We start from the raw sequence: 14,167 nt of genomic DNA on the forward strand, positions 1-14,167 counted from the left end.
TTACCTAGCTTGTTTTCTACTTCAGCCTTGAATTCTTTGAACTTTTCAAATGCTTCAAACTTATATTTCATTAAATATAAATACCCATACCTAGAATAATCATCAGTAAAGGTAATGAAGTAGGTGTTTCCACATTTAGTACCAATCCTAAATGGACCGCAAACATCTGTATGGATCAAATCCAACAGATTTTGACTACGCTCAGGTTTCCCTTTGAAAGGAGATTTAGTCATTTTTCCCTTTAGGCAGGATTCACAAGTAGGTAGAGAGTTAATATCAGACATATCAAACATGCCCTCTCCTACTAGCTTGTTCATCCTCCTTGAGGAAATATGACCTAGCCTAGCATGCCAAAGGTTTGCCGGGTTTTGACTATCGTTTTTCCTTTTAATTGTTGTTACCGGTTTATCAACATAATTTATTGGAACGTCTTTTAATTTTAAGTTATATAGATCGTTTTCAAGTTGTCCATTTCCAATCAAACATTCATTCTTGTAAATATTGCAAATCCCATTCACAAAATTGCAAGAAAAACCATCTCTATCAAGCATAGAAACAGAAATAATGTTTTTAATCAAATCTGGAACAAATAAAACATCTCTCAAAAGTAACTTAAAATCGTTCTGCAATATTAAATAAACGTCTCCCACAGCTTTGGCTTCAACTCTGGAACCATTTCCGAGCCTCAGCTGGGTCTCACCCATTCTAAGCTTGCGACTTCTTGTCATCACCTGCAAATCATTGCAAATGTGAGATCCACATCCGGTATCCAATACCCAAGAAGTAGTATTAAGTGAAACATTTATTTCAATATAGAACATACCCTTCGCAGTTCGCAACTGCTCTAGATATTCCTTGCAATTACGTTTCCAATGACCGGGTTTCTTGTAGTGATGGCAAACATCCTTGGACTTTTCCATGTTTGAAGCCTTTGTCTTGTTCTTCTTCTCGGGTCCGGTTTTCTTGGGTGGGGCAGAACGTTTCTTACCCTTTGTACTTGGCCCCTTCTTAGCAGAAGAAGAGGAGCCCACCAAGAGAACTGGTTTATCCTTCTTTAAAGTGGCTTCATATGTTACAAGCATATTGACCATCTCTTCAAGGGAGGTCTCTATCTTGTTCATATTGAAATTCACCACAAAACCGTCAAACGATGAAGGAAGAGAGAGAAGTAATAAGTCCAAATTGAGTTCATGCTCCAACACCAAATCAAGTGTTACCAACTTCTGTATGAGCCAAATCACGCGTACCCCATGATCACGGACCGAAGTCCTTTCACGCATGCGACACGTCATTAGCTCTTTTACAGTAGCGAACCTTTCAGCTCTCGATTGAGCCCCAAAAAGTTCCTTGAGTTGTACGTGAATGTCAGCAGCATTCACGGTATCCTCAAATCGCCTCTGGAGTTCATCAGACATCGAAGCTTGCATATAGCATTTGGCCTTGATATCATGGTCCCACCATGTATCAAGTTTGGCCAACTCTTCCGGACTTATGTCAGCTGGTGCATCCTTCGGAGGAGATTTTTCTAACACGTAGAGCATCTTCTGCGAGGTCAAGACAATCTTCAACTTACGGAACCATTCCGTATAGTTTGCGCTAGTCAGTTTATTTTGTTCGAGAATAGAGAATAGTGGATTGCGCGAATTCATCTTAATGAAATACTGAAAAGAAACAGACAATAATCAGTGATTGTTTAATTAATTTACTAAGACATAAAATAGGCGAAATTTATTTTATGAATCTCAACTATTTTAACGATTTCACTACCCTCTAGTGAAAACGGGAAACTGTTTTTCTTAGTGGGAACATGGAGTCCAATTGACAAACTATGGTCCCGAATAATATCAGCCAACCATAATTTTCAAAAGGTAGATCCCAATTGCTTCCAAAGCAACATCCACGTTTTTACCTCATGTCCAATAAGGGCCCAATAATATGACGCCATTTATTATGACACGTCAAGATGACCCATCAATATTAAGTTGTGATGGACGGTCGCCATGTGGATCCCCCAATAATATGAGCCGATCCCATGGGAGTTCCACCCAACTTACAACATGTGTCGATCCAATGTACAACTTTCCGACGAACGGGCCCCCCCAATAATATGAGCCGGACCGTATCCGCGGGTAGCATCTCATACATTGATCATTGATGGAAGGTAGGAACATTTAAACAATATTTAAATTTCCTTTATTTATCTTGATATCAATTTTAAATCATATTTAAAATGAGGGATTTTAATTTTGAAAAATTTGTCTCATCATTTAAAATTTGTATGCTTGCGGGATTCATACAATTTAGTCTAAAACATGCATACAACGATAATATCACATATTATATAGGATGATCGATTCCATTTCTAATCGACCCGTGGTTTCCAATCACGAGTCTAAGTCCAATCCTAGGTAATATGCAGGTATGCAATGCAATCCTATTACATTGAGCTTCCAATTTACATTTCTTCAGTCTTTATTGTCTGCTGGGCCCACCTCCGTCTTCAAATCTTCATCTCCCACTAAGTCTAATGTATTTACAATAAATAACTATGATAAGTAGGGGATACATTTTAAGGGGTGGGAACGAGCCATAAACCAGGCCCACTTTTATTACATATGACAATTCATATTGGACCATAAACCAGACCCATTAATAAATCCAACAACAATAAAAACAAATGTAAATTCCCTAACATACACCTACAAAATTGGTCATGGAAATCGATCATCCTTATCCAATAATATTTAATTCAAAATTAATTTATTGGATAACATGCAATGACATTTAAATTTAAAAGGATAAAATCATATTCCATATATAAAATCTTATTTTACATACAAAATCATATTTTATCTTTTTATCAAATAAAATCATATTTTACATATAAAATCCAATTTTATACATAAAATCATATTTTATTCAATATCTCCATAAGATCATATCTTATCATCAATTGTACCAAAAATAATTAATTTCATAAAATATGATTTAACGGATAAAATCTATAAATTTTCCAAAAATTCAAATTTATCCAAAACCAATTTTAAAATTTTCAGACTCGAACAATTCGATCCGACGCCTCGTGGACCAATCAAAAACAATTTTCGATCGGACCAAAAATAGAATTTTAACATATTAAAATTTTAATTAAAAAAATAAAAATTAATTTTCCCGGGCCGCCCGGGACGATCCCGGGCAGCCCGCGCCCCAAAAGGGGCTCGGGCCGGGCAGCGCCTGTGTTTTGCCCGTCAAAAAATTTTATTTTTAAAAAAATTTATTTAGTTTCAAAAAACCGAGGCTTAAAAATTTTTGTACAATCGATTAATTTAATCGCTTGATCTGAGCAACCTGGCTCTGATACCACTGTTGGATAACCGGTGTTTAGATCAATCAGAATTGATACCCGATGCAGCGGAAGTTTAAAAATTTTATATGAAACGATTTCATATCATGGGTATCAAAACTTTACGATTAAATTGTGCGTGTAAAAATTAAATAACAATTAAATTTTTACCTTGAATCTCAAAACGAGATTATGGACACCAACAAATTACTCTGCTCTTGTTGTATATCCCAGGAACTGATGGACGAACAATTCTTCAATCAGGTCCACGAACAGAAGTTTAATCCCTCTGATAGATTGCACTAGAAAATCTATCAGAAGTTTCTACGAAAAGAATTAACGAATTTGATCCGTTAAACCAGACTGCAAATTCAAAATTCACAGGCTGGAATTTTCGAGCAGAGAGGGGAGAGGGGGCGGCGGCCACTAGGTCTCGAAAACCCTAGTTAATTTCGAAAATTATGCCTCTGTTGTCTAATTTCTATACTGCAATAACTTATTTATAATGTGGGCTGCTAATAGCTTAGGGCCCATTAGTCATAAGTTCAAGCTTGACAATCAAAGCCCGCATGTTTAGAAATTAATATAAAATTCATCGTGACTCAGATTGATAAATCAATTTCACCAATGTGCACAGAAACCATTTCTGCATCTTTTAAAGTCAAGATAAATTTTCTGAATCCGAATTCAGTGATTTCCAAAAATGCCCATCCCTATGTCATTTTAGAAAATCTTACTCTTCTACTCTGATATAAGAAGTCCTACTTCTTTGTTCATTTAATTTAATTATTTAAATTTAACTATCTCAACGGGGATTAAAAATCCATTACTTGTGTGACCCTCAATGGTTCAGGGATACAACTAGCGGTGGGCTCACAACTCCTTGTGACTCGAAACAACAATTTCCGACTTGCCCATCGAATCATGGTATGAGCGCCTAGCAACATCGCCCCATGATTCCCTAGGTATCACTAATAGTGCCTGCAAGAACCAATAGATTTTGGTTAGCGTACAGTACGGTCCCTTCATCCATATATCCCGATCGAATCAACAACCATTGGTAAATCGAGAGTCGTTCGAGATTCGATAACTATGCAATGCATCTTGAAGATCAAATAGTGACATCGCATGTGCTACTAAGAAACCATTTCTTAAAACACATCGTGTACTCTGGCCAGAGATTCGTCACACTAATATCTCCTCAGATTGCATAGGATATCCACACTCGCAAGTATGTGGTGAATCCTTGACAACAAAGCATCGACTCCTATATGTGTCGTAACTGTACCCAATCCCGACACCTGATGACCCCAATAGAGTCGGTAAACGAGTCAAAGTACAGTACTAGCATATAGAGTCTCAATGATGTTTCAAGTAGTAAGGACTAATGGTGTACAACCAAAACCGCGAACTTTATCCACTCGATAAGTGATAACCACTTGGAAAGTCCGGATAGGGTAGTTCGATCGTTCATCGTATGAATATCCATTTGCATGCTTTGAACATCTCTATGTTCCATACCAATGAAACGTGGTACTCGGCATCGCAAATTCTAGTCTCAATCTCGAGTGATCCTTATCCCTTTTAACGGACGGCTCAATCGACTAGGAACTGTTTAGAATATACAGTGACTATAAGATGTGTTTCATGATAGCCATCCCCATGTGCCACCACATCTTACATAAACTAAAGTATATTCAAGGTCTTCATCTAAACATCTTATAATATGTCACAACATAATAATATGATAAAAGATAAAGTAAAAGCCATTATAAAATAGTAAATTATATTAAAAAAAAGATTGTTTATACATAGAGTCATCAAAGCCCTTAGCCACAAGTTGGCTCACCGGGCACCCATTCTTTCACATCATGGATACTGGAAAGATACGGTGGAAAATCAAGCCACACCTCCAACTTTCTCAAGAATCTTGAACGGACCGATAAATCTCAGCCACAACTTGCCCTTGAGTCCAAATCTCATCACCTTAAGAAAAGGCGACACTCGCAGGAACTCATGTTCTCCTACCTCAAAATGTAACGGTGTGCGGTGAGTTTTAGCGTAGCTAGCGTGTCGATCCTGGGCTGCCTTATCCTCTTATGGATCATCTCCACTGCATCGGTCATCTGCTGAATCATCTGTGGACCTTCGACTTTACGCTCGCCAACTTCATCGTCAGCTGTGTCAAAGGCTTAGCAATCTGAGAAAAGTTCTTCACGAATATTCGATTGTAGCCTGCCATCCCAAGGAAACTACGAATCTCTGAAACTCTTTTCGAACGCGACCAATTCAAAATGGCTTCAGTCTTACTAGGATAAACTGAAACACCGTCTCGTGAAATCACATGACCAAGGAAAACAACTCGGTCAATCCAGAAATCACACTTGTTCAACTTAGCATACAACTGCCTCTCTCTTAATATCTGCAATATTGTACGGAGATGGAAAACATGCCTGTCAATACTGTGAGAATACTGTTGGAGAACACGGCGATCAGATCAATTAGGATTGATACCCGGTGCAGCGGAAGTTTAAAAATTTTGTATGGAACGATTCCATAATAGGTATCAACCTTACGATTAAATTGTGTGTGTAAAAATTAAATAACAATTATAAAATTTTTACCTTTAATCTCGAATCGAGATTTTGGACACCAACAGATTTCTCTGCTCTTGTTGTATATCCCTGGAACTGATGGACGAACTGTTCTTCAATCAGGTCCACGAACGGATATTTAATCCCTCTGATAGATTGCACTAGAAAATCTATCAGAAGTTTCTACGAAGAGAATTAACGAATTTGATCCGTTAAACCAGACTGTAATTCAAAATCACAGGCTGGATTTTTCTCGAGTAGAGGGAGAGGGGGGGACGGCCACCTTTTGAAAATTAACTAGGGTTTTCGAAAAATCCTTGTGACCTGTTGTGTGTAATTTTTGTACTGCAATAACTTATTCATAATGTAGGCCACTAACAGCTTAGGGCCCATTAGTCATAAGTTCAAGCCCGACAAGCAAAGCCCGCATGTTCAGAAATTAATATAAAATTCATCGTGACTCCGATTGATAAACCGATTTCACCAATGTGCACAGAAACCATTTCTGCACCTTTTAAAGTCAAGATAAATTTTTCTGAATCCGAATTCAGTGATTTCCAAAAATGGCCATCCCTATGTCATTTTAAGAAATCTTACTCCTCTACTCTTAAATAAGAAGTCCAACTTCTTTGTTCATTAAATTTAACTCTTTAAATTTAACTATCTCAACGGGGATTAAAAATCCATTACACTGTGTGACCCTCAATGGTTCAGGGATACAGCTAGCCGTGGGCTCACAACTCCTTGTGACTCGGAACAACAATTTCCGACTTGCCCATCGAATCATGGTAAGAGCGTCTAGCAACATCGCCCCATGATTCCCTAGGTATCACTGATAGTGCCTACAAGAACCAATAGATTTTGGTTAGCGTACAGTACGATCCCTTCATCCATATATCCCGATCGAATCAACAACCATTGGTATGTCGAGAGTCGCTCGAGATTCGATAACTATGCAATACATCTTGAAGATCAAATAGTGACATCGCATGTGCTACTAAGAAACCATTTCTTAAAACACATCATGTACTCTGGCCAGAGATTCGTCACACTAATATATCCTCAGATCGCATAGGATATCCACACTCGCAAGTATGTGGTGAATCCTTGACAACAAAGCATCGACTCCTATATGTGTTGTAACTGTACCCAATCCCGACACCTGATGACCCCAATAGAGTCGGTAAACGAGTCAAAGCACAGTTGTAGTAGCCCGAACCCTAATTGAGTAATTAAAGGATTAATGCTAATTAAATAAATTGGGGATTGGACGGATCGGAAGCTCCGAAGGCACGATCGGAAGCTACGAACAGGATCGGAAGCTCCGATGAGCGATCGGAGGCACCGATGTTATTACGTCAGGCATGACGTGTGGTTGGATCGGAAGCTCCGATCAGGACCGGAGGCTCCGATCACCCCTATCCGGAGTCATCAAGTGATATTTTGACACGTGGCAGATCAGGATCTTCGGAAGCTCCGATGGCAGGATCGGACGATCCGATCGAGGTTCGGACGTTCCGATCAAGGATCGGAAGTTCCAATCGTTGTCTATAAATAGAAGGCCGAGACTTCACTTTCATTTGCCAATTCCGAGTTCTCCTTTCCTTTCTAGTCCTTTTGGAGCTGTTCTAGTCTTCTTAGGCTTGGTCCGGAGGTCGGAGAGGCGTTCGGTAGTCGTAGCGGAGTCGTGCCCAAGTTCTGGAGGCATCGACATCAAAGGGCTAACGACGGACGAAGGTATAGCTTTTGCTCCCTATAAATATTTAGGAGTATGCAATAGCTTAGTTAAGGCTTTTAGAGCACTTTAATGATAGTAGTATCATTTGGCAGTGTAGAGCAGACTATAGGCATGGACCTAGAGTTGGTAGAGCTTTCACTGTTTTGAGGTACGAAAGTACTGTTCGAGATATCCTGACTGAGTGTGCATGTATTATATGACTGCATGATTTATATGCCATGATATTATGCTGCATTCATTTGCATCTTGCTGTATCTCCTTCGAGATGTCTGTTAGTAGGGTTGTACCCTATCCTGTTAGTGGATGGACTTCCATCGATTTGGGTCCGGCGTTTCCACGGTTATCTCGGTATGGGAGCCACCTCCTGAAGCGACGGCACAGCGTGCTACATACCAGGGCCCGGTCTGTCTCTGTTATCTGATCCTTGACCTCGAGTCTATAGGGAGTTCACTTTGCATGCATGTATACTCATACTCTCGCACTGAGCGTTTTATGCTCACGTCTCGTACTCTGTATTTTCTGGACACCCTATTCCATGGGGCAGGTTTGCGATTGGACGAGGAGGGTGGATCCAGGAGGGGCTAGTCAGTGGTTGGCCAGCTGGAGCTTCGTCTAGGTTTTATTACTGTTGTTTTGGTTTATACAGCTATTCTATTTGGTTGTATAATATTGGATAATTACAGATTCCTTTACTTGGGATTGTATAATGTTATTGGTTTCCGCAGTTTTATTCTGATATCTGTTTTATTAAGTTAATTGCATGCCTAAGTTCTGTTTAGTAGGTGATCCGGGTAAGGGTCACTACATTTATGGTATCAGAGCATGCAAAAGATTTCTTGGGATTTAGTCTCATCTTGAGGTATTTTTGTAGATGTCAAATCGTGACGACCAGAGTTCTCATGGCAGTGTTGGTGGGCGTTGGGGTGATGCCGACCGGGAGCCTCGTCGAGAACGGCGTCATCGTCACCATGACGACGAGCGTTTCACTGTGCGTCGATTCTTAGCTATGGGTCCCAAGCCCTTAGTTGGAGGTGAGTCTCCGGAGGATGCGGAGAACTGGTTAGACCGCATGGAGACGACTTTTCAGACTTTCCAATGCACCGATGAGCAGAAGGTGAAGACCCTTGGCTATCTTCTGGATGGGCGTGCGCGCAGGTGGTGGAGGTTTACTTCTACACCTTTTCTTGCGGCGAGAGGAATGGCCACCTGGGCCGAGTTTCGCACAGCTTTCCAAAAGCGGTATTTTCCTCCTGCACTCCGACAGTCGAAGGCAGGCGAGCTACTGAGTCTGCGACAGGGAGCCATGTCTATCGATTAGTATCATCAGAGGTTCTTTGATCTGCTATCCTATTGCCCCGAGATTGCTGATAGCTCAGAGATGAAGTATAATCTGTTCCTTCAGGGCCTTAACCCTGAGATCCATGACCGTGTGGCGGTTGGCGACGACATGTCCTACGAGGGTTTGGTGAGCCGTTGTCATCAGGCAGAGGACAGCATTCGGCGGAATAGGTCTTTCTCTCAGTCGAGACCTGCTAGTTCTTTAGGTCCCCGTGCCCAAACTTTCAAGAAGTCTGGATCTTCTTCTTCCTCTGGTTCTGGAGGTGTTGTCCGTTTCGGTAAGAAGGACAAGTGTGATCACTGTGGGAAGAACCATCCATCCGACAAGTGCCGCAGAGCTTCTGGAGCTTGTTTCCGTTGTGGAGAGACTGGTCATATCCGGAGGGATTGTCCACAGTCTGGGGGAGGCGGTTCTGGTTCTGGTTCAGGATCGGGTTCTCAGGCTACCGTACAGCAGAGGTCGCAGGGACAGTCTGCTGGGAGTTCTCATTTGAGGCAACGAGCTTCTGGCCAGGTGTTTGCCCTGAGACATGATCAGGCTGTGGAGGAGAATGAGAAAGTCATCGCAGGTACATTTATGCTTTATGGTATACCTGCTCTTGTACTTATTGACACTGGTGCATCTCATTCCTTCATTTCTGCACGTTTTGTTAAGAGGCATAAATTACCATGCATTGCACTAGACGTAGTGATGTCTGTTTCTACTCCGACGGGCCATTCTGCTTTGGCTAAGCGTCTAGTGATGGGTTGCCCTTTAGAGTTCGAAGGGAACGTTCTGTTGGCGAATCTCATGGTCCTGGCGATGGACGACTTTGATTGCATTCTGGGAATAGATGTGCTGACTACCTATCGAGCTTCAGTGGACTGCTATCAGAGATTAGTACGCTTTCATCCGGAAGGGAGTGAGAGTTGGTTTTTCTATGGTGAGGGAGCGCGACCCCCGATGCCTTTGGTATCAGCTTTGAGAGCCTGTCGAGCTCTAGAGTCTGGCGGGGAAGGCTACCTTATCTATGCAGTTGATTTGTCCGCTGAGAGTATTGGGATAGAGAGCATTCCTGTTGTGGATGAATTTCCAGATGTGTTTCCTGATGAGATTCCGGGTTTTCCTCCTACTAGGGAAGTCGAGTTTGGCATAGAGTTGATGCCGGGTACTTCGCCTATTTCTAGAGCACCGTATCGTCTGGCTCCGTCAGAGATGCGTGAGTTAAAGAATCAGCTACAGGATCTTTTGGACAAGGGGTACATTCGTCCTAGTGTATCTCCTTGGGGAGCTCCTGTTCTCTTCGTAAAGAAGAAGGATGGGTCGATGCGGCTGTGCATTGACTATCGGCAGCTGAATCGAGTTACTGTGAAGAACAAGTATCCGTTACCTTGCATTGATGACTTGTTTGATCAGCTGCAGGGCACGTCAATTTACTCCAAGATTGACTTGAGATCTGGGTATCATCAGTTGAGAGTCCGTGATCAGGACGTAGCCAAGACTGCATTCCGTACTCGCTATGGGCATTACGAGTTCCTAGTGATGCCATTTGGTTTGACTAATGCGCCGGCTATATTCATGGATCTGATGAACCGTATCTTCAGGGAGTATTTGGACAAGTTTGTCGTGGTCTTCATTGACGACATCCTGGTTTATTCGCGTAATACGGAAGAGCATGTTTCTCACTTGCGGTTGGTACTGCAGACTCTTCGAGATGAGCAATTGTACGCCAAGCTGAGCAAGTGTGAGTTCTGGATGGATAGAGTGGTCTTTCTTGGCCATATCATATCCAGGGAGGGGATTTCTGTTGATCCAAGCAAGATTGAAGCGGTACTTAATTGGTCGCGTCCGACGACAGTTGCTGAGATCCGTAGTTTTCTGGGTCTAGCAGGGTATTATCGTCGCTTCATTCTGAACTTCTCTCAGTTAGCTCGACCGTTGACGCAGCTTACCCGCAAGGGTGTGGATTTTGAGTGGTCCTCCGAGTGTGAGGAGAATTTCCGTGAGCTTCGACGGCGGTTGACTTCTGCGCCGGTGTTATCATTACCGTCAGGATCTGGAGGGTATGTAGTTTACACGGATACTTCCCTTCAGGGGTTAGGTTGTGTCCTGACTCAGAATGGGCATGTGATCTCATACGCTTCTAGACAGCTGAAGCTTCACGAGGACAACTACCCAGTCCATGATTTGGAGTTAGCAGCCATTGTGTTCGCTTTGAAGATCTGGCGTCATTATCTTTATGGCGAGAAAGTTGAGATCTTCACCGACCATAAGAGTCTCAATTATTTGTTCACTCAGGCAGAATTTAACATGAGACAGAGACGTTGGATGGACTTGCTTAAGGACTATGATTGCGAGATTAAGTACCATCCGGGAGCTGCTAATCTCACCGCTGATGCTTTGAGTCGCAAGGTGCGACTATCCGCACTTCAGACTTGTTCGATGTCTAGTGCGATCAGTGACTGTTGTACTTCAGGTTATACCTTCAAGCATAAGAAAGGTATGCAGAGTATCCAAATGTTTGCGATATTATCTGAGCCAGCCTTGTATTCGCGGATCCGAGATGCTCAGATGTCTGATTCAAAGACCCAGCGTTTAGCTCGTCTAGCTAACGAGGGTAGCTCGTCTGGATTTCATTATCAGTCAGACGGCTTTCTGTGTTTGTCTGGTAGGCTTGTGATTCCACAGGATGAAGAGTTGCGAGAGGAGATTTTGTCTCAAGCACATCGCACTAAGTTGAGTATTCATCCTGGGAGCAACAAGATGTACAAGGATCTACGTACTCGTTTCTGGTGGAAGGGAATGAAACGCAGTGTTTATCAGTTTGTTTCGAGATGTTTGGTGTGTCAACAGGTCAAGGCAGAGCACCGACGACCTGGAGGTTTGCTTCACAGTCTGCCTATTTTCCTGAATGGAAATGGGAGTTTATCACTATGGACTTTGTGACCCATTTGCCGGTATCCCCGAGGAACTGTGATGCTATCTGGGTTGTGGTGGACCGACTCACCAAGTCAGCGCATTTCATTGCCTATAGCCGAGAGTACTCTGTGGATCGCATGGCACGGATGTACATTCAGGAGATCGTCCGACTTCATGTAGTGCCTGTGAGCATTGTCAGCGATCGGGACCCCAGGTTTACTTCTAGATTCTGGGGGAGTGTTCAGCGTGCGATGGGTACTACTCTCAGTTTGAGTACAGCCTATCATCCAGAGACTGATGGTCAGTCAGAGCGCACTATCCGTACGTTAGAGGATATGCTTAGAGCGTGCGTCTTGGATTTTGGTTCAGCCTGGCAGGATCATTTACCGTTGATCGAGTTCGCTTACAACAACAGCTATCACACTAGTATTGGGATGGCACCTTTTGAAGCGTTGTATGGGCGACGTTGTCGTACTCCACTCTTCTGGGAAGAAGTGGGGGAGAGACAGGCTGAAGGACCGGAGTTTATCCAGCAGGCGATAGACATTGTTGATCAGATCAAGAAACAGATTAAGACTGCACAGGATCGTCAGGCCAGCTATGCTAATATTAAGCGTAGGCCTTTGCAGTTCGAGGTCGGGGAGAAAGTGTTTCTGAGAGTGTCACCTTTCCGCAAGATTCTCAGATTTGGCCTTAAGGGCAAGTTGTCTCCCAGATTTATCGGTCCGTTTGAGATCTTGGAGAGTATTGGCGATTTGGCTTATCGACTAGCATTGCCACCCCATCTATCCAGTATTCACGACGTGTTCCACATATCTCTGTTGCGACGATATGTGGCAGATGAATCTCATATTCTGCAGCGATCTGAGGTTCAGGTAGACAAGGATTTGACATATGTTGAGAAACCTCTTCGTATCCTGGATTATAAGGATAAGGTTTTACGGAACAAAGTCATTCCTTTGGTTTTAGTCCAGTGGCAGCGCCGAGGCACTGAAGAAGCTACTTGGGAGCTTGAGGACAGGATGCGTAAAGACCATCCTGAGTTGTTTTGATTTCATTCTTTAAGTTGTATTCAGTTGCAAAGTCTGTAAACGTTTGATTGAATAAAGAATGTTTCTGATTTCTGTATTTGCATTCGGTACTTAAGATCTGATTTCGAGGACGAAATATCTTAAGTGGGGGAGAATGTAGTAGCCCGAACCCTAATTGAGTAATTAAAGGATTAATGCTAATTAAATAAATTGGGGATTGGACGGATCGGAAGCTCCGAAGGCACGATCGGAAGCTCCGAACAGGATCGGAAGCTCTGATGAGCGATCGGAGGCACCGATGTTATTACGTCAGGCATGACGTGTGGTTGGATCGGAAGCTCCGATCAGGACCGGAGGCTCCGATCACCCCTATCCGGAGTCATCAAGTGATATTTTGACACGTGGCAGATCAGGATCTTCGGAAGCTCCGATGGCAGGATCGGACGTTCCGATCGAGGTTCGGACGTTCCGATCAAGGATCGGAAGTTTCGATCGTTGTCTATAAATAGAAGGCCAAGACTTCACTTTCATTTGCCAATTCCGAGTTCTCCTTTCCTTTCTAGTCCTTTTGGAGCTGTTCTAGTCTTCTTAGGCTTGGTCCGGAGGTCGGAGAGGCGTTCGGTAGTCGTAGCGGAGTCGTGCCCAAGTTCTGGAGGCATCGACATCAAAGGGCTAACGACGGACGAAGGTATAGCTTTTGCTCCCTATAAATATTTAGGAGTATGCAATAGCTTAGTTAAGGCTTTTAGAGCACTTTAATGATAGTAGTATCATTTGGCAGTGTAGAGCAGACTATAGGCATGGACCTAGAGTTGGTAGAGCTTTCACTGTTTTGAGGTACGAAAGTACTGTTCGAGATATCCTGACTGAGTGTGCATGTATTATATGACTGCATGATTTATATGCCATGATATTATGCTGCATTCATTTGCATCTTGCTGTATCTCCTTCGAGATGTCTGTTAGTAGGGTTGTACCCTATCCTGTTAGTGGATGGACTTCCATCGATTTGGGTCCGGCGTTTCCACGGTTATCTCGGTATGGGAGCCACCTCCTGAAGCGACGGCACAGCGTGCTACATACCAGGGCCCGGTCTGTCTCTGTTATCTGATCATTGACCTCGAGTCTATAGGGAGTTCACTTTGCATGCATGTATACTCATACTCTCGCACTGAGCGTTTTATGCTCACGTCTCGTACTCTGTATTTTCTGGACACCCTATTCC

Source organism: Henckelia pumila, chromosome 1, assembly GCF_033568475.1.
Source record: "Henckelia pumila isolate YLH828 chromosome 1, ASM3356847v2, whole genome shotgun sequence".
Lineage (NCBI taxonomy): Eukaryota > Viridiplantae > Streptophyta > Magnoliopsida > Lamiales > Gesneriaceae > Henckelia > Henckelia pumila.